The following is a 25,900-nucleotide window of genomic DNA, read 5'->3' as shown; positions in this document are numbered from 1 at the left end:
GTAAACTAGCAACAACATCATCCATTGCCTTAATAGTATAATTTTAATTACAAGTGTGTTATTTCATAATATAAGACAACATAATAAATAATCAAACTAAAAGACGATTCTGAACTGCTCCGTCTTCACAAAACCTGATCGTCATACCTATGTATTTGTGACTTGAGAATACAAGTTATTTCGAAAGCAAGTATCAGTCAAAAAGCTGGTGAATTCATAAGTATTAATGTGTCTTTGATTTGAAAAACTTGTAATGAAAGTCTTGACATTGTTTTGAAAGAAAGTTGGTATAAGTGTGGAAATGTTTGTAAGTAATGGAAAGCGTTTGAAAAACCCTAGAAATCCCTATGATTCCTATTAGTATAGATGAAATCTTCTACCAAGACCTAACTGTTTTGTATGTAGCCTTCTACTAAGACCCGACTGTTTTGAAAGTAGCCTTCTACCAAGACCCGATTGTTTTGAAAGTAGCCTTCTACCAAGACCTAACTGCACGACTATTATTATTAATATAAGAAATTGTATCATTTGGAACTAGGATACATAAATATGATTCACCTCATAGGTTATGTAAACGACTCACAAGATAAAGGCTAGGTAATAATAATATAAATAACTTAAGTATTATCCTTTTGTACTAGGATAACTAACAGTGTTAACTGAAGACATCCGTAGATGTACATTTACCTCTGTAGCTAACAGCTGGGTGTAGGAATATAGTTATTCCCTTAAAGTATAGCTATAATGGTATCAACTGTAGACATCCGTAGATGTGCATTTACCTCTGTAGCTAACAGCGGTGATATGAATGGTTAGTCCCACAAAGTATCCTTTGGTACTAGGATATTAAGTCCAATCTATCTCGTCAATTATGTGATTGTATCACAAAATAAAGATAATAAGGAGGATTATATAACAGTAACTATACATATAATATGTAATAGTAACTCATCATATATTATCTATGTAAAAGTATCCATGTAAGAGTATCTATGTAAACGTACTCATGTAAGCGTATCTATGTGGACATACTCATGTAAGCGTATCTATGTAAACGTATCTTTGTAAATGTACTCATGTAAACGTACTTATGTAAACATATCTATGTAAACGTACTCATGTAACATGTAATGTACTAGTATAGACTCATGAATGAACTGACTCTTGCGTGATTCCTTGTACTTAGAATGGTAAATAGTATCTCATCATCCTCATCTGTCTTTTCTGCCCTCTTTTTCAACATACAGTCTTTGGCGAAGTGATTCTTAGCTCCATAGTAATGGCAATCAAATCCTAAGTCTCCACCAATTTTCACATCTTTCGTGGACTCTTCTGACTTCAACCCTATCTTCGGTTCCTCCTTAACTTTTTCAGCGCTATAACTTCCCTGCAAGTTTCAGTTCTTGTTGGCTGGGAACTTTCTTTTAGAGTATCTATGTAAACGTACTCATGTAAGCGTATCTATGTGAACGTCCTCATGTAAGCGTATCTATGTAAACGTACTCATGTAAACATATCTATGTAAACGTATCTATGTAAACGTACTCAGGTAACGTGTAATGTACTAGTATAGACTCATGAATGAACTGAATCTTATGTGATTCCTTGTACTTGGAATGGTAAGTAGTATCTCCTAACTATACCTATAATAGTTACTAACCATCTACATATGTATACATAATATATAGCTAATATTTAGACGACATTCGGACGGATTACCGATACCCCATAGCCACATCCTAACGAGGAAAAGGAAATAGAGTGAGTTAACGTTCCTAAGTCCTTTAAACATTACTTATATAACTATACATATATGGGCATGCATTTGACAATATAAAAGCATGTAAGGAGTTTTATAAAACCTTTGAAAAAGATTAATACCTAGGAAAAGATCGACTTGATGTCAGTTTATAAAATGGTTTGAAAGTATTTGTTTGATAAAAACAATTTAAGTATAAAGGAACCTTTGTTTGAAACACAAATGTAACAGGGTTTGAAATGAAACATACGGTGTTTAATAAACAGTTTAATAAAGTGTTTCAAACACCTAAAAACGTTTAAGATAAACATTTGAAGAAATCTGATTGGTAAACAGTTAACGTATAGTAAAGCCATTTGCATGTTAATTATTAATCACATGTGATTGATATATTAACTAAACATGATTCAACTTGTATCCACCCTCATAAAGAATTTATAAACATTTAAAAACATTTAAAAGGTTAATTCAAGGGGTATGATTTCACCTGCAGTGAGCGCATCGGAAGGAAGTGTCAGACAAGTGCTTGGTGTCAAGTGAAGACTTAGACACACACAATGATCCTAATTACATATGAAGACATATGTATATAAACAATTAGTGATTTTTAACACTAATTAAACATGTATAAACATCCTATTTCTAGGAAAACACTTTGGTTAAGTGCTAGGAGGCTATCGGGTTGCAACAAGGGAGTGCAAAGCCTCATACGAGAGTTTATTGTCCAATGACCATATTTGTTGGAGTTTATGGCCCAGAGGAGTTTACTCTTGGCCGTAAACTCTCAATTTGTCACAAAAAGGGGCTTAAAACTCTAAGTGCTTAAGTGGTTAAGTGCTCCAAAGCTTTAAATAAGTGTTTGGGTGGGTTTAAGGTCCTAAAATGACCTTGTTTAGTGTTCACGGCCCTGGGACCACTCCCCCATGAGTTTACGGCCATAAATTCATGGTAATGAGTACCATTTCATGAATTTTGGTACTTACGTCAATGGTGGAAGGTTCTATGTCACTAACCAAGGCTTACTAAGGTGTTAAGGTGTCATTTGCACCCTTAAAAGGGGTTTACGGCCCAAGAACATGCCTTGGACGTAAACTCCTTGAATCCCATAATTTCTTATGTTTTCTAACCTCTAGATATGATAAACTTAGTGTAAAATGAGTTGGATCAAGAGTAGTTACAGTCTACGAGCTCGAATGGTCGGTTTTGGCCAAGAACACTAGTATGTGTTCTTGGTGAAACTTGAAGATCTACAAAATGGAATGATTTCACGGATGAAATCATGTAAGATTACTAGTTCATGCAAGATATCAACTAGTTAAGACAATAATCTTATGAGATTTTAAGATCGGGGACGAAAATCGGGATGATACTTGAGAGGATTCGGGCCAAATGGAAGGGAGGAATGAACAAATGACCATCTCTTCAACATATAAGCAAGAGTTTATGGCCCACATGGAGTTTACGGTCGTAAAATCTCATGTGTTGGCCGTGAACTCCTTGCATGGGTGTTTAAGGTCATTTCATTGAGCTAAAACTTCAGCCGATAAACCCCGACACTAATTCCTTAAGTGTAGAAGGCTTAGAATGCTCGAATAAATTTCTAATTGTGTTAAAAGATAACAACAATGAGTTTGAATTTCAAAGAAGTGTTAGACTGAACTGGATGGAAAAATTCGGGTTGTCACATCATCCCCCTATTAGAGGGAATTTCGTCCCGAAATTAGAATTTAGGTAAAGGAGTAGGCATGAATAATCGAGCAAGGAGGTAGGGAAACTTCCTAATCGATTGGTTCTCGTGCTCATAAGTGAATTCGGGTCCTCGTTTGGTATCCCAACGAACCTTCACTAATGGGAGGCGGCTTTGCTTCGTCCACTTGACCACTCGGTCGAGGGTCACTACGGTTCTTCCACGAAGGCGACGATCTCGTTGATCTCGATCTCGTCGAGTGGGCTTACGAAAGTCCTAACGGAAAGGTATGTTTTCAAGTTTGAGACGTGAAGGGTAAAATGTACGTTACTGAGTTCGTGGTGTAGGTTGGGTTTGTGAGTTACAGGACTAATTCTGGCAAGAATCTTGGAGGTCCTAACTGTTTTGGATTTGGCTTACCACGCTTTCCGAAGCATATCAAGCCTTCCCAGAGTGAGATTTCCAAAAGGATTTGGCCTCTCACTTGAAATTCCAAGGTTTTCTTCCTCATGCTTGCCTTCCCAGTCAAGGGCCACTCCTTTTTGAATCAAAGTCATAAGAGGTTTCGTAATCCGCGAGGAGTTCTGAATGAAATCTCGACAGTAGGTCAGCGAGACCTAAAATTTGGCGAATTCCTGTCGGCATCTTTGGTGCTGACAAATTCTCAGCGGTTTTGATTTTTTCGGCAGGGTCCTCAAGAATTCCCACATTACTGGTAATGTGTCTTAGGAATTCGAATCTTCAAATCTAAAACTCGCATTTAGAGAAATTCGCTTAAAGCTTCTCTGATCGTAATGTTTCCAGGGTTTGTTATAGATGCTCTTTATGATTTCCTTCTTACTACGAGAGTAGATAAGTAAGTCATTTATAAGGACAATGACGAACTGATCCAAGTAAGAATGGCGTACCCTATTCATTAAGTTCATGAATACTACAGGCGTATTGGTCCTATCCGAGGGGTATCACTACGGACTTGCAGTGTCCGTGTCGAGTTTGGAAGATTGTCCTTGGGACATCCTTCACTAACACTCACAACTAGTGATATTCGGATCTTAGGTCCATTTCTGAAAAGTACATCGTTCCTTGCGGTTGGTTAACTGATTCATCTATGCGAGGCAAAGAGTAATGATTTCTAATAGAAGTCCTGTTGAGGTCTGCGCTACGAGGGCTTCCCAGGGTATTACCCATACTAGTACTTCCCTTGCCTAAGAACTTTTAACTGCAGAGTTCTGATGGGATCCGGTGCATTAGTGCTGGTATGATCGCACCCACTGAAGTCTGTCTTCTTGAAGATTAAGACCAGAGCTCCCAAAGGTGAGAAGCTTGGTCTTTTCATTCTGTTGCTGAGATTTCTTCGGAAAGAATTAGAAACATGAGGTACTCCATGAATTAGTACTTCGGTGTTCTGGAATGACGGCTTCGCTAGGAAGACGTTTTCGGAGAAAGAGAGGTACGCACGAAACTGGTATTGTGTGGATCGATTTGACTCAAGATGTATGATAATGTCGGACTTACATAGAAGTAAAAGACATTAGATTTGAACATAAAAGCGTTACAGATAAAACACAACGGTGAAACTTTTAATAGGGTTACTGTACTTTAGAGTAACTATAGGAATACTGCTGCGAACAAAGTATACTATAAAAGACAAGTATACGCAACACGAGGGTCCCTTAGCCAACGGGATCTCGCAAAAGATAAGACTCGAGTTGCACTAGTTTTAAACATGTTTTAACAACATACAAAATATTGACAATTGGAAGTGAACCTATACTATAGTAGGGTCCTTCGTTGCCTCTTTCCATTCTGAGGTCAAACTCCTCCTGTCCCATCGTGGTTCTGCTTTGCTAGACAGTCCCTCTTGAAGTGTCCCATTACGCCACATAGATGGCATATCCGAGAGGTTTCAACATTTGTGGTTGAAGTAATGTGTTGGATCCGAATCCTACAGTAGCAGGTAGTATGCCCGTCCTTGTTGCAGTTAAAGCAGTGCGGTAGACAACATCTTCCTAGATGATGGAAGCTGCACTTATTGCACTTCGGTAAGTTTCCAGCATACTGTCTGGCTGGTTTAGGGGCAATTGGGATACCCGAAGGGATGGTAGTAGGAGGTACAGATGTCGTGGCTGTGAAGGTCGTTACCGGTGGTTGTTTCTTGTTTGCCCCTCGAAGCGATTTGTCCTTAGATTTAACCCAAAACTTCCGTTTGTTACTCTTGGTTTTGGAACTCGGGGTGTCATGGTAGTTTTTTGCTCGTGGAGGTACTTGATTGTTACCTGGATTGGAATTGTTGTTAACAATCCCGCTAACATTCGCGTTGTTAGCGTTGAGGTGGGTCAGAACAGCTGACACGGCAGCCAAGACTACAGCTTGAAAGGTAGCTGCATCAATCTGAAGAGTTGGTGTTTGGATGATGGGTTGATCGTTTTTCTTTGGCAACATGATTATGTTTCACGGAAAGAAAATGAATTTGTGAGCAAGCATGGTTGAACCTAGACGTAGTTCGATTGTTTATGTAAAGAATAGAAGTATGTTCTCGTGGGTTCGACCTACATCCCTATGATGCAGTCCTAGCAAAGAGTGGAAGTAAGTTCGTACAATGGTCTCAAGACATTTCTTGTTCAAGACGAGGTATCGTTAGGTGGTGAACAACATGATCCAACCACTAAAAGAGACATGGAAATGTCTCTGGAGTTAAATTACTATAGTCCAATAACTTGACTAAAGCATGTTTCAGATAGACTCCAATGAAAGTATGATGAGAGTATTTGAACAAAGAGTGACATGGAAGTTAGCCGGCTGTCAATATCATCGATGTTTAAGATGTAATAAGTTCAGGAAAATTTGACCTTGTAGAAGGTCTTATATCATATCCGGAGTAGCAAAGGTTTTGGCCGCATAAAGGCCTAACTAAAAGTACCTACAGTACAAGGCAGTTTCATAGAAAATGCCACATCGGACATAGACAGGAACACGGTTCTTTACAACAAGAAGGAAGGTAAAGTATCTCCTAATGGTGACGATCATCCCTCTGCTGAACTCTTAGCTCAGCCAGTTGACGTTCCATATCAAGCAGGTGTCTTTCGTACACCCTCTGGCGTACTCGGAGTTCTATGACTTCAGCTCGTGATTCAGCCAGTGCTTGAACCAGGGTTTCATGGTCTCTTTCAGATCTCTCACGGGCATCTTCCAGATGAATGGTGTGAAGGTTATGCATTCTCGTATTGGCGAAAACTTTTGTGATTTGATGTAGGGATGTCCTTCCTTGAATCTCATTTCGGGCCACTCTGCGGACCAGGATTGGCAAGATTCTGTCTGCTGAGCCCCCATTACTCAAGTCATAAAAGCTTTGGTTTTTATTAAATGGCATGGGCTGATCCTTTCCTTCGCTCCATGTTTCCAGGCATTCTACCGAAGGAGGCGTCGGGCCATGAAAAGCCGGACGAGGGTTAGGATTTGGAAAGGGAGCTGTCGGCGGTAGGTTCTCAACTTCGGGTTCGGAGTTATCATCATCTGCGAGGTCTTCAGCGTGGTGATCATTCAAAGGGATCGGATGATCATTCTCTGGTTCTTCTCCAAACCATCCAGCAATGACTTTGTTCGGAATGTATGAGTTGCCATGGGGATGGAGTCCAGCCATGTTATCTACGCGAGAACTGGGGTAAGGAATTAATTATTAGATGGACTATCTAGATAATTTTTAGAAAATCTTCATTAGTTACATCACTATTTGTTAAGTTCATACCAGTTATATGTAATCAACACAAGATAGGCCTTCGAATAAGTGACCTTAACTCCAAATTCACAAGGAATAGGGGTAAAGCAAAAATTTCACAGATTCTAAGTCTATAACATCCTAGTTACATAGAGCCTTAGTGTATCCACTTAGCAACTATCAACTTAGTAATGAAGATCCATTTTAGTTCTCAAGTAAGTAATTATAGTAACACAAAACACCCCTATGGTATTTTAGACTTAGGTTCAGTTATAATGTTCTCATTGTAGTGGTGTTGGTAAGTTTCTAGACTTGTAGCCATATCACAACCATTCTTGGGCATACGCTAATCACTCCTCGGACCAACATAGTTAATCAGGCTATGCCACTCCCAGGACTAACCATACATCCCCGAGCATACCTGTGATATTCAACAATTGTAATACTTTTGTTCTTGTCATTGTGACATGGATTTTAGTATGAATGCGGGCACGTATACTTTGTTAAATATTTTATTATTTAAAAGTATATACTCTTGGTGAGAGTATTTTTAATCCCATGGTATTTACAGTTAGTATATCTTTTATGGGTTGATATACTTAATTCAATATAAACAATGCTCTGATACCAATCTGTCACACCCTAAAACCGAGAACGGCGGAAATGTTCTGGGGCGGAGGAAGTCATGTATTGTATCACAACAATGTAAAGTAGTAAACAAGCAACAACATCATCCATTGCATTAATAGTATAATTTTAATTACAAGTGTGTTCTTTCATAATATAAGACAACATAATGAATAATCAAAATAAAAGACGAGTCTGAACTGCTCCGTCTTCACAAAACCTGATCGTCATACATGTCTATTTGTGACTTGAGAATACAAGTTATTTTGAAAGCGAGTGTCAGCCAAAAAGCTGGTGAATTCATAAGTATTAATGTGTCTTTGATTTGTAAAACTTGTAATGGAAGTCTTGACATTGTTTTGAAAGAAAGTTCGTATAAGTGTGGAAATGTTTGTAAGTAATGGAAAGCATTTGAAAAACCCTAGAAATCCCTATGATTCCTGTTAGTATAGATGAAATCCTCTACCAAGACCTAACTGTTTTGAAAGTAGCGTTCTACCAAGACCCGACTGTTTTGAAAGTAGCCTTCTACCAAGATCCGACTGTTTTGAATGTAGCCTTCTACCAAGACCTAACTGCACAACTATTATTATTAATATAAGAAATTGTATCCTTTGGAACTAGGATACACAAATATGATTCACCTCATCGGTTATGTGAATGACTCACAAGATAAAGGTAATAATAATATAAATAACTTAAGCATTATCCTTTTGTACTAGGATAACTAACAATGTTAACTGAAGACATCCGTAGATGTACATTTACCTCTGTAGCTAACAGTTGGGTGTAGGAATAGTTAGTCCCTTAAAGTATACCTATAATGGTATCAACCGTAGACATACGTACATGTGCATTTACCTTTGTAGCTAACAGCAGTGATAGGAATGGTTAGTCCCACAAAGTATCCTTTGGTACTAGGATATTAAGTCCAATCTATCTCGTCGATTATGTGATTGTATCACAAAATAAAGATAAGAAGGATAATTATATAACAGTAACTATACATATAATATGTAATACTAACTCATCATATATTATCTATGTAAAAGTATCAATTTTAGAGTATCTATGTAAACGTACTCATGTAAGCGTATCTATGTGAACATCCTCATGTAAGCGTATCTATGTAAACGTATCTATGTAAACGTATCTATGTAAATGTACTCATGTAACGTGTAATGTACTAGTATAAACTCATGAATGAACTGAATCTTATGTGATTCCTTGTAGTTGGAATGGTAAGTACTATCTCCTAACTATACCTATAATAGTTACTAACCATGTACGTGTATAACCTGAAGTATGCCTTTGCTACCCAAAGGTACTGAACTGACTAAGGAAAACATTTATGTCTACATATGTATACATAATATATAGCTAATATTTAGATGACATTCGGACGGATAACCAATACCCCATAGCCACATCCCAACGAGGAAAAGGAAATAGAGTGAGTTAACCTTCCTAAGTCCTTTAAACATTACTTATATAACTATACATATATGGGAATGCATTTGGCAATATAAAAGCATATAAGGAGCTTTATAAAACCTTTGAAAAATATTAATACCTAAGAAAAGATCAACTTGATATCAGTTTATAAAATGGTTTGAAAGTATTTGTTTGATAAAAAACAGTTTAAGTATAAAGGAACCTTTGTTTGTGAAAGGCATAGAATAATGGTTTGGTCTAGGTGTTGCAGTTAGTGATAGGGGTACGTTTGTAATTAGCTTTTTGTCACTTTACGGTTGTAACTGAGTTTACGGTCGTAAACACCTTACGACCGTAAACTCCTCACAGTCTTGGGTGTCAGCCTTTATTATTTTGCGGTTCCACCAAGTTGTATCAGACGTTTACGGTTATAAAACGTATGCAAGCTTGGTTTGTTACTTATTTGTTTATTATTTCGCTTTGTGTGATTGTTGTGTGCTTTTGATCACTGGAAAGATCCGATTTTGGACCTTAAAATTGGTATCAAAGCAAGACCGGCGTCAAAGGCAGTCTACAGTCACTATTTGGTGCTAGTTCACGTGTTTTATAAAAGCGGATTTATTGTTACATTCAAAAAACAATGATTCTATGTTCTCGGTCTAAGCTTACGGCCGTAAACACTGAGTTCACGGCCGCAAACCAGTCAACTTCATCAACCGTGAAGACTAGATTCTTGGGTCGTAAACTTTATTTTGGTGCAAGTCGATTAAACTTGAAGACCGTAATTTAACCACATTAAATTAATTGAAAGTAAAATAAATTAATTCCTTGAATCTCTGTTAAAGTTTCTGAAACGGAAAAATCACTAAGTTCACGGCCACAAACTACTTTTCTGCCGCAAACTCTTTTTTAGCAATAAACGATTTCTGGCAGTGAACTCCTTTTCAGCAGTAAATTAAATCTCTCTTAGCAGTTAATTTTAATTCACTTTTAAATCTTAATTAACTTTAACTTAAAAATGGAATCACAAAATCAAAACCATTTTCAAGAGCTCGATGCTGTCATGGGCATCACCACACGAATTCCAAGGCTTATGTCTGCTGATGGGTTCCCTGAGTAGAAATATAGAATTGAGAAATACATAAAGATGAAAGACTTCAAGATTTGGAAATGTGTCATAAAGGATCCAGTTAGAGTCACCACTACAGTTGGGGGGCAGGTGGTTGACAAGAAAATTGAGAACTACACTGATGAAGACTTTGAGAGTGTAGAAGAACAGGAAAAGGCATTGACCATTTTGACTATGGCCCTATCTCCAGACATTGCTCAAGGGTTCAGAGAGTATACTTATGCTAAAGCACTGTGGGAAGCCCTTTTTGAGGTATATGAGGGAAATGAAGACATGCGAGAGAGTCGCCAAGATATGCTGAGGTAACGATTCAACATGTTTAACTATGTTCCTGGAGAGACTCTTGAGGCTCAACTGCAGCGGTTCACCACTCTTTATACGGAAATGACTGTGGCAGGGAACTTCTATACAAAGTCAGAAATAAATAAGAAGCTGCTAAATGCCCTCCCAAAATCTTGGGACATGAATGTAGCGGTCATTAAGAAGACTAAGGATCTCAATCGCCTTTCTCTAGCTGAAGTGATGGATGTCAACAAAGCATGTGATATTGATGACAAGCAGCGAGAGATCAATCATGTGAACTCCTACTCAGCTGCCAATCTTGGCATTTCAACTAACAATGCTCTTTCTTCTTTCTCCTATTCTTCTGCAGGTTTATCTCTCAATGCTTCTCCTCAAGCTTAGACACTCTCCCATCCTTCGGCTTCCTCTGCATCAGTTATGCCCTACCCACAAAATCAATAATCTGTGTCTGCTCAAACTGCTTCATCTTCAAATGTGGCTTCTTCTTCAAAAGAAAAAGAGGGTGATGAAAACCTTGTTTTTGTAGCAGGGCTAGTTAATTGTTACAATGCACTTGTAGCCGGGGAGCTTCCACCTCAATTGTCATTTGCAGATCTTGATCAAATTCATCCTGAGGACGTTGAGGAGATGGATATCACGTGGAAAATTGCCATGGTAGTCTTTAGGGCAAAACAATTTACCAAAAAGATAGGGAAGAATAATTGGGGAATGAATGCTGATAAGAAAGTTGGATTTAACAAGGGAAAGCTTCGGTGCTTCAATTTCCATGAGTCAGGGCACTTTGCTTGTGATTGCCCACATCCTGATAGAAGAGTTAATAATGACAGAACAATGGTTGCAGTTGGGAACAGCCGATGCAGTGGTCAAGCAAACAATGAGAAGGCTATGGTTGCATAATCTTTCGATTGGGATGATCAGATACAAGCTCTCAACTTATCTGGACCAGAAAATGCTCATCTGGCACAAGTAAGGGATGATGCTCCAGGAGAGATTGTAGCAGCTGAAGACAGTGTGATGGAACTATAGTTTGCTTTGATGGTATCTCATGAACCTAATTCATCCAAGGTAAGTCTTCCATCATGCTCTCAGGCTTGCATTGATTATGTAAAAACTTTACATGACAAAATTGAGACGTTAGGCAATGAAGTAGAAAATCTTAGAATTCTTCGTGAACTTAATGAAAAAATAATAAGTGACGTAGAAGACCTTAGATATGAAGGGTACCAACTTCAAAAAGGACAAAAACCACTAAAAGCTCAATTGGAATCGAAAATTAAGGACTTTAGGAGACTCCAGGAAGACTACAGTAACAAATGTGAAAACTATGATTATGTGGTCAAACAAAATGCTGAGCTAGTGGCTGATGTTGAATCTATGAAAGGAAAGTTTGAAACCGCCAAACTTGATGTTAGAAAATATGACTTCTCAAGTGAGGTGGTTGCAAATATGATAGACCAAAGCATGTAGTTTAAAAGGAATCAATCAAAAGGTCTAGGGTATAATCATGTACCCCCTCCCTTCAATCATTCATATGTGCCCAAGCCTTTGTACAAAGAAGAGATTGCCAATGAATCATTTATGGTTTATGGCAAGCCCTCTGGTTTTATTTTAGGAGGATTTATTAATGTTGAAAGTACTAACATTTCTACTTCTCCTGCAGATCAATCCATAAATCAGTAAAGCACGATGTTGAAGGATGCGTTTCTGAAAATAAAATCGAGTCTAAACCTGAAGCTTTAGTTTTTAATAAAGACAATACGTTTTCTGATATTTCTAAAGACAATGTTTTTTGTGATGGTGTTTTTATGACTTCTGATACTGGTTTGAATGTTTTGAAAAAGTCTGATTTGAACATTGTGGTTGAAAATTTTAATGTTTGTGATAAAGATGTTGAAACACCACTAGTCTCACAACCTTCCCCATCCAACGCACCCTCACTTTCCTCACAACCTAATAATGTTGATTGTTCTTATGAGAAAAGCAAGGGTGTAGGTAGGGAAAACAAATCTGATCAATGTAGTACAAGCTATAACAATAATAAGCAGATTTGTTTTAATTGCGGTACTAGTGGTCATATTGCTAGAAATTGTCAAAATCGTATGTTTGTGAGTTTTAACCTTCAAAGAGGAAAGAACGAGTTCAGAGGAAGGTCTTTAAATAGAAACTCCTCTAGAAGTCATTCTCGAAATGATGATTGGGCAGATAAACGGAATAGAAAACGGGCTGTTTTTCAAAGACATAAATGGTTTTTTAATCACCATGTCCCAGACAGTCTACCAAAAACGAGCACAGCCAAGCCAAGGTCAAGCTCCTCACAAAGCCACATTGGGTCTTCAACCAACTCTGGTAGAAGTCACATAGGCGTTAAGCAGACTGATAAACACTCCCTGACTAAATCAACTGGGACATTTAGAAAACCTAATTATAAATGGCTGCCCAAACCTACTCTCAATACATCATTTGTGTCCTCAGAAAAATCTAAATATTACAAATCTCAAAATGCATCAGGATCACCTAGGAAGGTCATGACCTGGGTGCCCAAATCTAATTAAACTCGCACATTTTGCAGGGACAGTTGCGGGGAAATATCGTTAGACCCTGGTTCGTCGACAACGGTTGTTCCCGGCATATGACGGGAGAAATCACCCAACTGCAACACATTCAATCATTTAATGGGGGATATGTCTCTTTTGCGGGTGGAGAGGGTGGTAAAATCACTCAAAGAGGAACTGTCTCAAATGGAGTTTTAAGTTTCGAAAATGTCAATTTTGCTCCCGAGTTGAAACATAGTTTGTTAAGCGTTTCTTAGATCTATGACAAGGGCTATTCTACGCATTTCACTGACTAGGAATGCATGATTCTGAAGCCAGGCTTTGTCATCCCAAAATAATGGATTCTAGTAAAATCAAAAAGGGATGGGAATGCCTATATCATCGATATGAATAACAATCTTCAAGAACAAGTTACGTGTCTTTTCTCTAAGATCTCCGAGCAAACGCCAAGAACCTAAATTGTCTTGCGAAGAATGAGATAGTCCGTGGGCTGCCCGTCAAGGACTTCATTACATTTGAGAAATGTGCGTCGTGTGCTCAAGGAAAGCATCATAGAAAGCCGCACTTGCAAAAAAAGGTCAATTCAATTAGCCAGGTTCTTCAATTACTTCATATGGATTTGTTTGGTCCAGTTAATGTTGTAAGCATAAACAGAAGCTCTTACTGTCTGGTTGTGATTGATGACTTCTCTCGATTTACTTGGGTATTCTTTCTATCCAACAAAGCTGGCGTTTCTGAATTGATCAAGAAGCTCATAGTACTAGTTGAGAACCAGAGCAACAATCGGGTGAAGGCGCTTCGTACCGATAACGGAAAAGAGTTTAATAATTCTGTTGTCGATTATTTCTGTGCGGAAAGGGGTATTTTGCGTCAATTTAGTTTGGCTCATACACCTCAGCAAAATGGTGTTGTTGAAAGACAGAACAGAAGGCTAAAAGACGCTGCAAGAACAATGCTGTGTGATGCAAACCTGCCAGTTTTCTTCTGGGCTGAGGCGATAAACACTGCATGTTATGTTCAGAATCGATTACTTATCAAAAAAGCTCAGATGAAAACTCCGTATGAAATTTACTATGGACACAAGCCATCAGTTAGTCATTTCCGTGTATTTGGTTGTCCTTGCACCCTCCTTCACTTGGATGCCAACCCGAAGTTTAATGCCAAGGCCGATGACTACTATTTTGTAGGGTATGCTGCTCGTACTGCCTATAGAGGCTATAATAAGAAAACTAAACAGATTGTAGAATCCTATTAAGTGCGTTGGTTGGAAGAAAATGAGACAGACGCTAGAGTGGGTCCGGATTGGTTGTTTGATTACACGTCACTTTTCAAATCATTGAATGTGTCCTCAAGTAATCTATCTAGATCTGATTCTGTCACACCCCGAAAACTGAAGGCGGAAACATTTTCGGGGCGGACTCCACGTTGAGTATCAAATCCAATGCACATAGTAAGCAAAGTAAGAAACCATTACATTACATATCAAAGTTTACATTTGTTCAAAAGTAAAATTGTACATTCATAATACATAGTATATATGAACAAAATTAGAGACAAGTCTTCTGTACACTCCGTCTTCTCCAAAAGGATCGCTAGGTACCTGTCTAATGTTGACCTGAGAATACACGCAGTTTGAAAATCAGCATAAAGCTGGTGAGTTCATAAGATGTTTGTTTTGTGAAAATGTACGAGTTTCCTTTGGTTTACCGAAAAGTTTGTTATCCAAGAAAATCTCATATTTTCTTAAAAGTAATGTCTGATTAATTGTTAGGTTACACGGTTCTGGTTACGTTTAACTATGATCCCAGAAAAGTCCCATACTTTCCAGATTGTATGTTACCGATTGTGAAGGATATAAAGTTATCTGGTTTACTACACTTTCTAGTTATGTTACGTTACCCAGGAAAGTCCCATACTTTCCTAAAAGTAAGTTTAGTTATTGAATTTCGATGTAATGATTGATTTCCATTCGTACCTATTGTATTAACTAGGTATTCTGATATCCTAATGGTGTTACACTGGAGTGTACCTAAATACGTGTCTTCGTATTCGTATTCCTATTCTTAATCATATTCATATACTTATTCGTATTCGTATTCGTATTCGCAATTGTATTCCTATCCATAATCCTACTCCTAACACTATTCGTATTCGTATTCGTATTCGCAGTCGTATTCGTTTCCGTAATCCTACTCCTATTACTATTGTATTCATATTCATATTCGTACTCGTATTCGTATTCGTATTCGTATTTGTACTCGTATTCGTATTCGTATTCGTATTCGTATTCGCAGTCGTATTCGTTTCCCTAATCCTACTCCTATTACTATTCGTATTCATATTCGTATTTGTATTCTCATTCATATTCGCATGATTACTTTAGTATTCCTATTCGTTGTATTCCTAATTATAGTTTCGTATTCGTTCTGTTCCTAGTTATAGTTTCGTATTCGTTCTATTCCTAGTTATAGTTCGTATTCATTCTGTTTCCAATTGTACTTTCATATTCATTCTATTCCTAGTTATAGTTCGTATTCGTAGATTATAAAATATAATTTATATTGTAGCATTTTGTCATGAAATCTGTGACTAGTCTGAAAGCTACATCTTAATTCGAACTATTTGATAAACACAGTTTTTAATATTAGAACATACAGAATGAAATCAATTGTATAGAAAACAGTAAGTTGGAGTACCAGATTTCCTTGTACTTTTCCTTGTATTCCCCCTGAAAACAGTGAAAAACATTTGAAAAAGGATAGGGGTACGAACTCACCGGTTAAGAAACGCGATGTTCCGGATGCTAAGTATCGATTCAAGGTTTGATAACACACGAGGTTCCTATGTAATACGAAATGGTATACAAATATATCTAATTAGATTTATAAACTCTAATTAGATATGATATTACACTCCAATGAGCAAAAACACTTCAAAACAAGTGTTTGGAGTGACCCGGGTGACATCTACGGATGTGTATTGATGCGTGGGACTTGGGAATTGAGTTTACTCTTCAAGAGTAGACTTTTTAGGGAGTTTACTACCCTAAACACCTCATCCATATGAGTTCACGGCCGTGAACTCATGGAGGTTGATTTTGGGTGGAAAATGGCTTCATAACACTCGGGAATAATTGCTAGACTTGGGTTTTTGGCTTTGGAATGGATTATATCTCACATAGGGACCAATTATTGGAGTTTATGGCTGTAAACATTGAGTTTACGGCCGTAAACTCCCCCCTCACTTCCAATTCTTAAAGTTTTGGTCCTAAATTAATCACACATGATTCTAATGATTTTTCCTAAGCCTTGTATGGATTTTTAGGGGACTTTTTGCATGGTTTTTGGATTTTACGGCCCACGAACACCCTCGTGGCTGTGAACTCATTAAAAGGGGTGTTTTTATATGTTTAAGGTCCAATACTTGTTTGTAAACACTTCTAGAATTTATCCCAAGGTTTTAGGTGTGTTAAAGTGGCATTTTAACACATTTAGAGGAGTTTACTCTCCAAGAACAATGAGTTTACGGCCCAATCATGTTCTTGGGCAGTAAACTCAAGTTTAATCCTCTAGATTTATGTTCAAGGTGTTCCAAGGCCAATTCCATAATTCTACAAGTCGTATCTAAGCCTTGTTGGTGTTTTGGAAGGGTTTAAGGGCTTAAAAACCCCTTTAATATGTATTTACTCTCCATGATATGGAGTTTATGGCCCACGATTGTTCTTGGGCAGTAAGCTCAAGTTTACTCTTTAAAAATTATGATTAGGGTGTTCTAAGTCCGAATTGGTAAGCCATATAGTAGAATCTAAGTCCCAAAATTGTTTAGAGGGGTTTAAAGGCATAAAAACCCTCTTATTATGAGTTTACGGCCCAAGCATGCACCTTGGCCGTAAACTCATGTTTGAGGTCCAAAATCAAAGTTTAAATTCGGATTTGAAGGCTAACGAGGCTGTATAACAAGTTAGGGAAGGTACCTTGGCGATTAGAAGCCTTAAATTTGAGATTTTGGACCCATAAACATGAATTTAGGAGAGAGGTTAGAGAGAGAGTTGTGAGAGAGAGAAAAAGCTTCAAATGATAGCTTGAACATGTTTAAATAGGTCCCGAAACTTGGACACGGTGGAACTTTACCCGATACTGGCACTAAACGGGGCTTTTGGTCGCACCCGATTAAGTTTCCATAACTCGGCAGGGACGTTTCTAAAATTTCTGAAATAAATATTTTGGGCTAATTTCATGAGTTCCTAAGAGGTTTGGACACTCATTAGTATCAAATAAACATATAAGTTTATATAATATAACCCAAAACGAAATCGAAACGAATTGATAAACGGCGAATTTTTACGGGTAGAACGGGTTTTTCGGCGATGGAAAATTTGGGGTTGTTATAGATTCGTATTGGAAGAGGATTTATGAAGAGGAAGATGAAGAAGTTGTGTACAAGATGCTATCCACATCCTCTACTTCATCAAAGGGGAAGTCTAAAATTTCACTTGAGGGGGAGTCCTCTGGCTCATAGAAGGGAGGATCCCAAGCTATGTCTGAGGGGGAGTCCTCCGCTGCACCAGAGGGGGAGTCTTCTACAACATCTTCGGGAGAGTCCTCTGACACACCTCAAAGGGGGTCAACTTTACTTCTCGATAGTCCTCAATCTTCATTCCAATCTGATTCTCCTGATGCTGATACTACACCACATATGTCAATGGAGAAAGAGTTTATTCCTAATGATGCTTCCGCTATCTCTACAACCTTTATGGAATTACTCTTTCCTGATCTTATCGTAGATGAGTTTGTTGCAGAACCATTTGGCACTGCTCAACCAGAAAATGAAGGAGGTATCTATATTCACACTCTTCTTGTCTCTTTAAATGACATAAGCCAAGAAATAACTTCAAGGGTTCAACGCGATCATCCGATCGAAAATGTCATTGGTCAGCTAGGTGACAGTGTTAAAACCAGAAGTCAGAGTGGAGATGTGAATACATGTCTGTACTCTTGCTTTATTTCTCAAATCGAGCCCAAGAATGTAGAAATGGCTCTAAATGAACCTAGCTGGGTGGATGCAATGCATGAGGAATTGCACCAATTTGAAAAACTCAGCTTTTGGAAGTTAGTTGATTTACCGAAGGGCAAGAAGTCTCTTGACACCTGATGGGTTTATCGCAACAAGCAGGATGATTCAGGGGTCATTGTGCGACACAAAGCTCGATTGGTAGTTCGTGGGTTTCGACAAGTAAAGGGTCTTGATTACACTAAAGCTTATGCTCCGGTACCTCGCCTTGAGGCTATCCGTATCTTCCTAGCGTATGCCTCTTACATGAACTTTACCGTTTATCAAATGGACGTCAAGACCGCCTTTTTGTATGGCAAGGTGAAGAAAGAAATCTAGGTTCATCAACCCCCTGGGTTTGTTGACTCGAAGTATCCTAATCATGTCTACAAATTGGACAAGGCATTGTATGGGTTACATGAAGCTATTAGAGCGTGGTATGCGACACTAACAAAGCACTTGCTCGAACAAGGGTATTCTCATGGCACTATCGATCAAACCTTGTTCATAAAACACGTCGACAAGGACCAGATACTTGTACAAATTTATGTCGACGATATTATCTTTGGATCAACCAGTCAACAACTTTGCAAGGAGTTTGAGGGTGTAATGAAGAAACGATTCGAAATGAGTTCGTTGGGGGAAATGACCATGTTTTTGGGGCTTCAGGTTAAACATAATTCAACCGGGATCTTGCTACATCAAGCCAAGTATGTGGAAGATATTCTTGAGAAGTTCGAGTTTCACGATGCTAAACCTGCGTCAACACCGATGGCTGAACGACCTCTTTTGACTCCAGATCCTGATGGCGAATCCGTAGATTAAACTCATTATCGATCAATGATCGGATCACTAATGTATCTTACTGTCACACCCCAAAACCAAGAACGGCGGAAATGTTCTGGGGCGGAGGACGTCATGTAAAGTATCACAGCACAGTATAACAGTAAATAAGCAAACAACATCATCCATTGCATTAAATATATAATTTTAATACAAGTGTGTTATGTACAGTTACAGACACCAAAAAGTAAATCAAAATAATTAGATGAGTCTTAAATGCACTCCATCTTCTCAAAAGCTGGCCTCAGTACCTGTCTACTGTCGACTTGAGAATACAAGTTATTTTTAAAGAGTTTATCAGCATTAAGCTGGTGAGTTCATAAGTATTTTAGTGTCGGTGTTTGTTATCAAAACATTTGAACACGGTTTTAAGTATGAGTTTGTAAAAGGTATGTAAATGTTTGTAAGTGTTTGTAAAAGTTTGAATCTCCTAGAAAAACCTATATTTTATATTAAAGTAGCCTTCTACCAAGCCTTAACTGTTTCGTATGTCGTTTGTTGTACAAGTGTGTAATTTCCCAAGTGTAACTATCATTAACAAAATATAGTTTGTACATTAATGTTTAAGTGAAATGATCACTAAATGTATATAAAGGGTAAATTACTGTAGTACTGTAGTGTTGTATTATAGGAACTACTACTGTACTAACTACCTTAAACCGGATTTATATTAAGGTATCATGTGATTAATTGTACCATACTATCGACTGGATAAACAACGACAAATGTAGGTCATAAAAAGAAATGACATTTGGCACCCGCAGACCTGCAGGTCCAGCTGTAGCTAGCAGCAAGGTGTAAGATAGTCAATCCAGTATAGATCCATACGCAAACTCACGCTCTCCCTCCAAGAGACTCTGGCAACAACTCGGGCCATGACATTTAAGGCATGCTCCGATACAGTGGATAACAATTCTGTCAATGTATATATGTATATGTAATGTATTGTTACTCGTTCTAGTATCGTTGTATACGTTCTCTTTCTAGTATAGTTGTATATGTTCTCCATCTAGTATAGTCGTATATGTTCTCCTTCTAGTATAGTTGTATATGTTCTCTTTCTAGTATAGTTGTATATGTTCTCTTTCTAGTATAGTTATATATGTTCTCTTTATAGTATAGTTGTATATGTTCTCCTTCTAGTATAGTTGTATATGTTCTCTTTCTAGTATAGTTGTATATGTTCTTCTTCTAGTATAGTTGTATATGTTCTCATAATAATAGGTATTGACTCATGAATGAACTGACTCATTGATCTAGCAATAGTATAAGTATGATCCTGTGTTACCCCGATGGTAACTCACTAATGATGTAACTAGTACGCGTAAGCATGGAAGAACTTTTATGACTATATATGTACACATGATATATAATTAATATTGAAACGGCCTTCGGATGGCTACCCGATAATCCACCAGACCACATCCAAATCGAGGAAAAGGAAATAGGGTGGACGACCTTCCTAAGCCTTTTAAACATTGCTTATATAACTATACATATACGGGCATGCAATTTTATAATAAGTATAACAAAGGTTAAGTAAAAGCATTTGATAAGTAAAAGAGTTTGTAAAGCAGTTTGAAGTAAAACAGTTTGATAAATAGTTTGAATAGTAATAAAATCAACGATTTTGTAGTTATTAATCACATGTGATTGATGTAATAACTATAAGTATTCAACTTGTATCCCCCCTATTAAAGCATTTAAAACATTTAAAAGTATTTCAAAGGTTAGTTAAAGGGGTATGAACTCACTTGTGGTGAATGGATTGGATTGAAGTGTCGGTTACGGTGCTAGGTGACAAATGAAGACTTGTACACACGCACGAGCCTAGTTATCATATAATGAACATATATATAACTAATTAGCCAATTTATAACTAATAAATTAAGTTGGAACACCCTAGAACATGAAAACACTTTATTTCACGTGTTAAAGATCACAAGGATTGCATCCGAGTGTTGGTAAGGCAAAACTAGTGTGTTTGGAGTCCAAGAGTAAACTCCCATGGAGTTTATGATTTTGATGGTCAATACCTAGGGAGATTACGGCAGTAAACTCTAGAGTTTACGGTCATAAGCTCTAGTCTTAAGGTCCAAGTGTTGTTTTGTGGTTTAGTAAGCCTTTTGAAGCAATTCTACTAAGTGGTTTGGCCTTTGGAAGGGACTAGGTAAACAAATCACCTCCTTTGAGGAGTTTACGGCCTAATGGCATTTTCCTTTGGGTTCAAAATCGTAAACCCATGTGGAGGACTGTATAGCCATGTTTTCAAGTCCCTAACACAATTAGGTAAGTGTATGTGCTAGTTTCTAAGCCTAAGGAAGGAAAATAACCCATTTAGACACCATTTAGGGAGTTTACGGTTTTGGGAGATCCCCAAACCGTAAACACCTATAAATGTTGGATATTGGTGTTTTTCAAGGCTTAGATACGCCAAAGTAAGGTTTAATCAATTCATGGAAGGCTTAAACATCAAACTAGGGCTTAGATTTGGACTTAGGCACACTTTGGTGCACTTTATGGTGTTTATGGCCCAAGAACATTCTTGGACCATTAACACCTCCAACCTTGTGTTCTTGACATTATTTCTTGATATTCAAATGTAATACTAGCTTAAAATCACTCTAGGATGGAAGCACTTACTATAAGAAGGCTTGATTTGAGCTAAAAAGGCCAAGAACACTTAGTGTGTGTTCTTGGTGGTTTGGAAATCTAGCCAAAATACAAATATCGATGGATGATTAGATGTATAAACACTAGATTAAGTGTTTTACTAACTTAAAAAGGTTAGAACACTTACAAGATTAAAGATTTGGAATTAAATCTTGGATGATATTTGAGAGAAAACTTGGAGTTTACTCTTTTGACTTTTTAGGGAGTAAACTCAAATGACAACTTCTTGGGGAGTAAACTCATACATAGGTATGAATTTACGGTTTTGGGTGCTTTCTCAACCCAAAATATAAAAGTTTGGTCGGGTGTTTCTATTACGCGAAGTGTTTGCGGTTTTTGAAATTCAAAACCCGAGACGACACTTTCTTTCACCCGCTCGCTTAAAAACAATAATAAAATAATCAAACGGACTTTATATTTCTTAAAAATAAGAAATAATTACATTAACTTATGATACGAAGTGGTTGACTTTTAGGGTTTGACCGAATGGAAATTTCGGGTTGTCACATCATCCCCCTGTTAAGGGAATTTCGACCCGAAATTAAAGTCTAAACAATTAAAGTAGTTACAAATAACTAAGCAAAAAGATGAGGGTATTTCAGTTTCATCTGATCCTCACGCTCCCAAGTGAATTCCGGTCCTCGCTTGGCGTTCCAGCGAACCTTCACTATCGGGATACGACTTTGCTTCGTCTGCTTAACTTCTCGGTCCATGGTCTCTACTGGTTCTTCCATGAAGTTGAGGCTCTCGTTGATCTCGATCTCGTCGAGTGGGATTACAAGAGTCTCGTCGAACATACACTTTTTCAAGTTAGATACGTGGAATGTAGAATGTACGTTACGAAGTTCGTCGGGTAGAATGAGTTTGTAAGCTACAGGGCCGATTCTTGCGAGAATCTCGAAAGGCCCTATGTACGTCGGATTAAGCTTCCCACGCTTACCGAAGCGTATCAAGCCCATCCAGGGTGAGACTTTGAGAAGGACTCGGTCTCCCACCTGAAATTCCAAAGGTTTTCTTCGCTTATCTGCATAGCTCTTCTGTCGGTCTCTAGAGCTTTCAATCGTTCACTGATCTGAATGATCTTCTCTGTCGTTTCCCGAATGACTTCCGGGCGTGTGAGAGTACTGTCTGAAACTTGCCCCCTAGCTAATTGGGTATCACCCACCTCAGCCCAGCACAGAGGGGATCTACACTTTCGGCCGTAGAGGGCTTCAAATGGAGCAGCCTTGATGCTTGTGTGATAACTGTTATTGTAGGAGAACTCAACAAGGGTTAAATGAGTATCCCATGCCTTTCCAAAGTCAATCACACAGGCTCTCAACATATCTTCCAGTGTTTGGATAGTCCTCTCACTTTGTCCGTCGGTTTGTGGATGGTAGGATGTGCTCATATCCAGCCTTCTTCCCAGGGAATGTTGTAGCGATTGCCAGAATCTTGAGGTGAACCTACTATCTCTATCGGAGATAATGGATATAGGTACACCATGTAGCCGTACGATTTCCCTAATGTAAGCTTCTCCATCTTGTCAGTTTCTTTGATAGGCAGGAAGTATGCAGACTTGGTCAATCTATCGACGATGACCAATATGGTATCAAGTCCACCCATTGTCTTGGGTAACTTGGTTATGAAATCCATAGTGATCCGCTCCCACTTCCATTCTGGAATCTCTGGTTGTTGTAGTAAACCGGAGGGCGTCTGGTACTCGACCTTACCCTCTGCGCAAGTAAGGCATTTACTTACGAAGGTAGCAATCTCTGCTTTCATATTTGGCCACCAGTATAGCTTTTTAAGATCCAGATACATCTTATATGAACCTAGGTGGACGGAATACCGAGTGTTGTATGCTTCGGTCATGACCAAGTCTCGGAAACCACCGTGTTTTGGTGTCCAGATCCGGTTCATGAAATATAAGGCTCCGCCACCCTCGGCTTCTAAATTTTTATCCATTCCTCTAAGGGATTCACTCGTCACATTTTCAGTTTTCATGGCTTTAAGCTGGGCCGCCTGAATTTGCTTAGACAATTGTGAATGGATAGACATTGTCAACGACTTGACTCTTCGACCAGAATATTCTTTCCGACTTAGGACGTCTATTACTACGTTGGCTTTACCCAGATGATAACGAATTTCGCATTCGTAGTCACCGAGTAGCTCGACCCACCGTCGTTGTCTCATGTTGAGCTCCTTCTGATCGAATATGTGTTGTAAACTCTTGTGGTCAGTAAAGATAGTGCTTTTCGTTCCCAACAAGTAATGTCTCTAGATCTTCAAAGCAAACACAACTGCTCCTAGCTCCAGATCATGGGTCGTGTAGTTAACTTCGTGTGTTTTCAGCTGTCTCGAGGCGTAGGCGATGAACTTACCTCGCTGCATCAGAACACACCCGAGCCCTTGATTCGATGCATCGCAATAGACTACGAAGTCTTCTATCCTTTCGAGAAGGGATAGTATTGGTGTGGTGTACAAAGCTCGTTTGAGCTTTTGGAATGCTCTCTCCTGTTTCTCTTCCCAGCCAAAGGCCACACCTTTCTCGGTCAATGTTGTAAGAGGTTTCGCTATTCGGGAGAAAATCTGTATGAACCTGTGGTAGTAGCGAACAAGACCTAGAAATTGATGAATTTCTGTAGGCGTCTTCGGTGCTGACTAGTTCTCAAAGGCCTTAATTTTGGATGGGTCCACGTGGATTCCCTCTTCGCTTACCACGTGTCCTAAGAATTCGACTCGTCGGATCCAAAATTCACATTTAGAGAACTTCGCATAGAGCTTCTCAGTTTGTAAGGTTCCCAGAACTTGTCGCAGATGATCACCATGCTCTTCCTTACTTCGGGAGTAGATCAGGATGTCATCAATGAATAGAATGACGAACTGATCCAAGTAAGGTCGGCATACTCTATTCATCAGATCCATGAAAACTGCTGGCGCATTGGTCAATCCGAATGGCATCACCACGAACTCGTAGTGTCTGTAACGAGTTCGGAAGGCTGTCTTCGGAACATCCTCCTCTAGTATTCGTAACTGGTGATATCCGGATCTAAGATCAATTTTGGAAAAGTAATTCGCTCCTTGTAGTTGGTCAAATAGATCGTCTATGCGCGACAGAGGGTAACGATTTTTGACCGTTAGTTTGTTGAGTTCTCTGTAGTCGATACACATATGGAATGATCCGTCTTTCTTCTTAACGAACAAGACCGGTACTCCCCAAGGTGAGAAACTTGGTCTTATAAAGCCCTTGCTGAGTAGTTCGTTAAGTTGACCGGATAGTTCCTGCATCTCTGCTGGAGCTAATCGGTATGGCGACTTGGCTACTATGGTAGCTCTTGGGACTAAGTCGATTCTGAACTCGACCTGTCGTTGCGGAGGTAATACTAGTAGCTCTTCTGGGAAGATGTCGGGAAAATCGCTCACTACTGGAATGCTCTTTAGTTCCTTCGTTTCGAGGCTCGTATCGACGATGTGAGCAAGGAATGCATGGTATTCTTTACGCAGATACTTCTGTGCTTGAATACTTGAGATAATATGAAGACTCGCACTGGTTTTGTCGCTGTAGACGATAAGAGTTTCGTTAGACGGGAGGTTTAGACGGACTGCTTTCTCGTAGCACATGATGTCGGCGCGATGAAGGCTTAACCAATCCATACCGATGATAACGTCGAAGCTTTTAATCGAGACCGGCATAAGGTCGATTGGGAATGAATGGTTATCTAGAGTTAGGGTACATCCTAAGTATATGCTATTTGTACTTTCAGTTTTTCCATTAGCCATTTCTACTGTGAATTGCTCTTTAAGTGTGTGTGGTTGTTGCTTAAGCATGCGAGCAAATTTATGGTTCACAAAGCTTCGCTCCGCTTCACTATCGAACAGAATGCATGCATAGGAGTTATCGAGGAGGAACGTACTAGTCACCACTGTCGGGTCAGCAACTGCTTCCTCGTGGCCTATTGCTAGTACCTTCCCTGCTCCACCAGCATTCTTCACTTTGGGGCAGTCCCTCTTATAGTGGCCTGCTTCGCCACATCCATATCAAGTCGGGCTCGCACCAAAGCCGGGGACTTGGGTGATCGGCCTCGCCGGGGATTTACAGAAACGGACGGTGTGTCCTTTCCTGTTGCAGTTAGAGCACTGCATTTCA

General features: G+C 38.8%; 1 pseudogene; it reads right to left on the bottom strand.

Moving 5' to 3' along the window:
- Nucleotides 1-4,597: 4,597 nt before the first annotated feature.
- On the bottom strand, nt 4,598-4,716 carry LOC111900929 (5S ribosomal RNA; annotated as a pseudogene).
- Nucleotides 4,717-25,900: the final 21,184 nt, after the last annotated feature.

The sequence above is a fragment of the Lactuca sativa genome, chromosome 8 (genome assembly GCF_002870075.4).
Source record: "Lactuca sativa cultivar Salinas chromosome 8, Lsat_Salinas_v11, whole genome shotgun sequence".
Lineage (NCBI taxonomy): Eukaryota > Viridiplantae > Streptophyta > Magnoliopsida > Asterales > Asteraceae > Lactuca > Lactuca sativa.
This window is presented reverse-complemented; position numbering and strand designations above follow the sequence as displayed.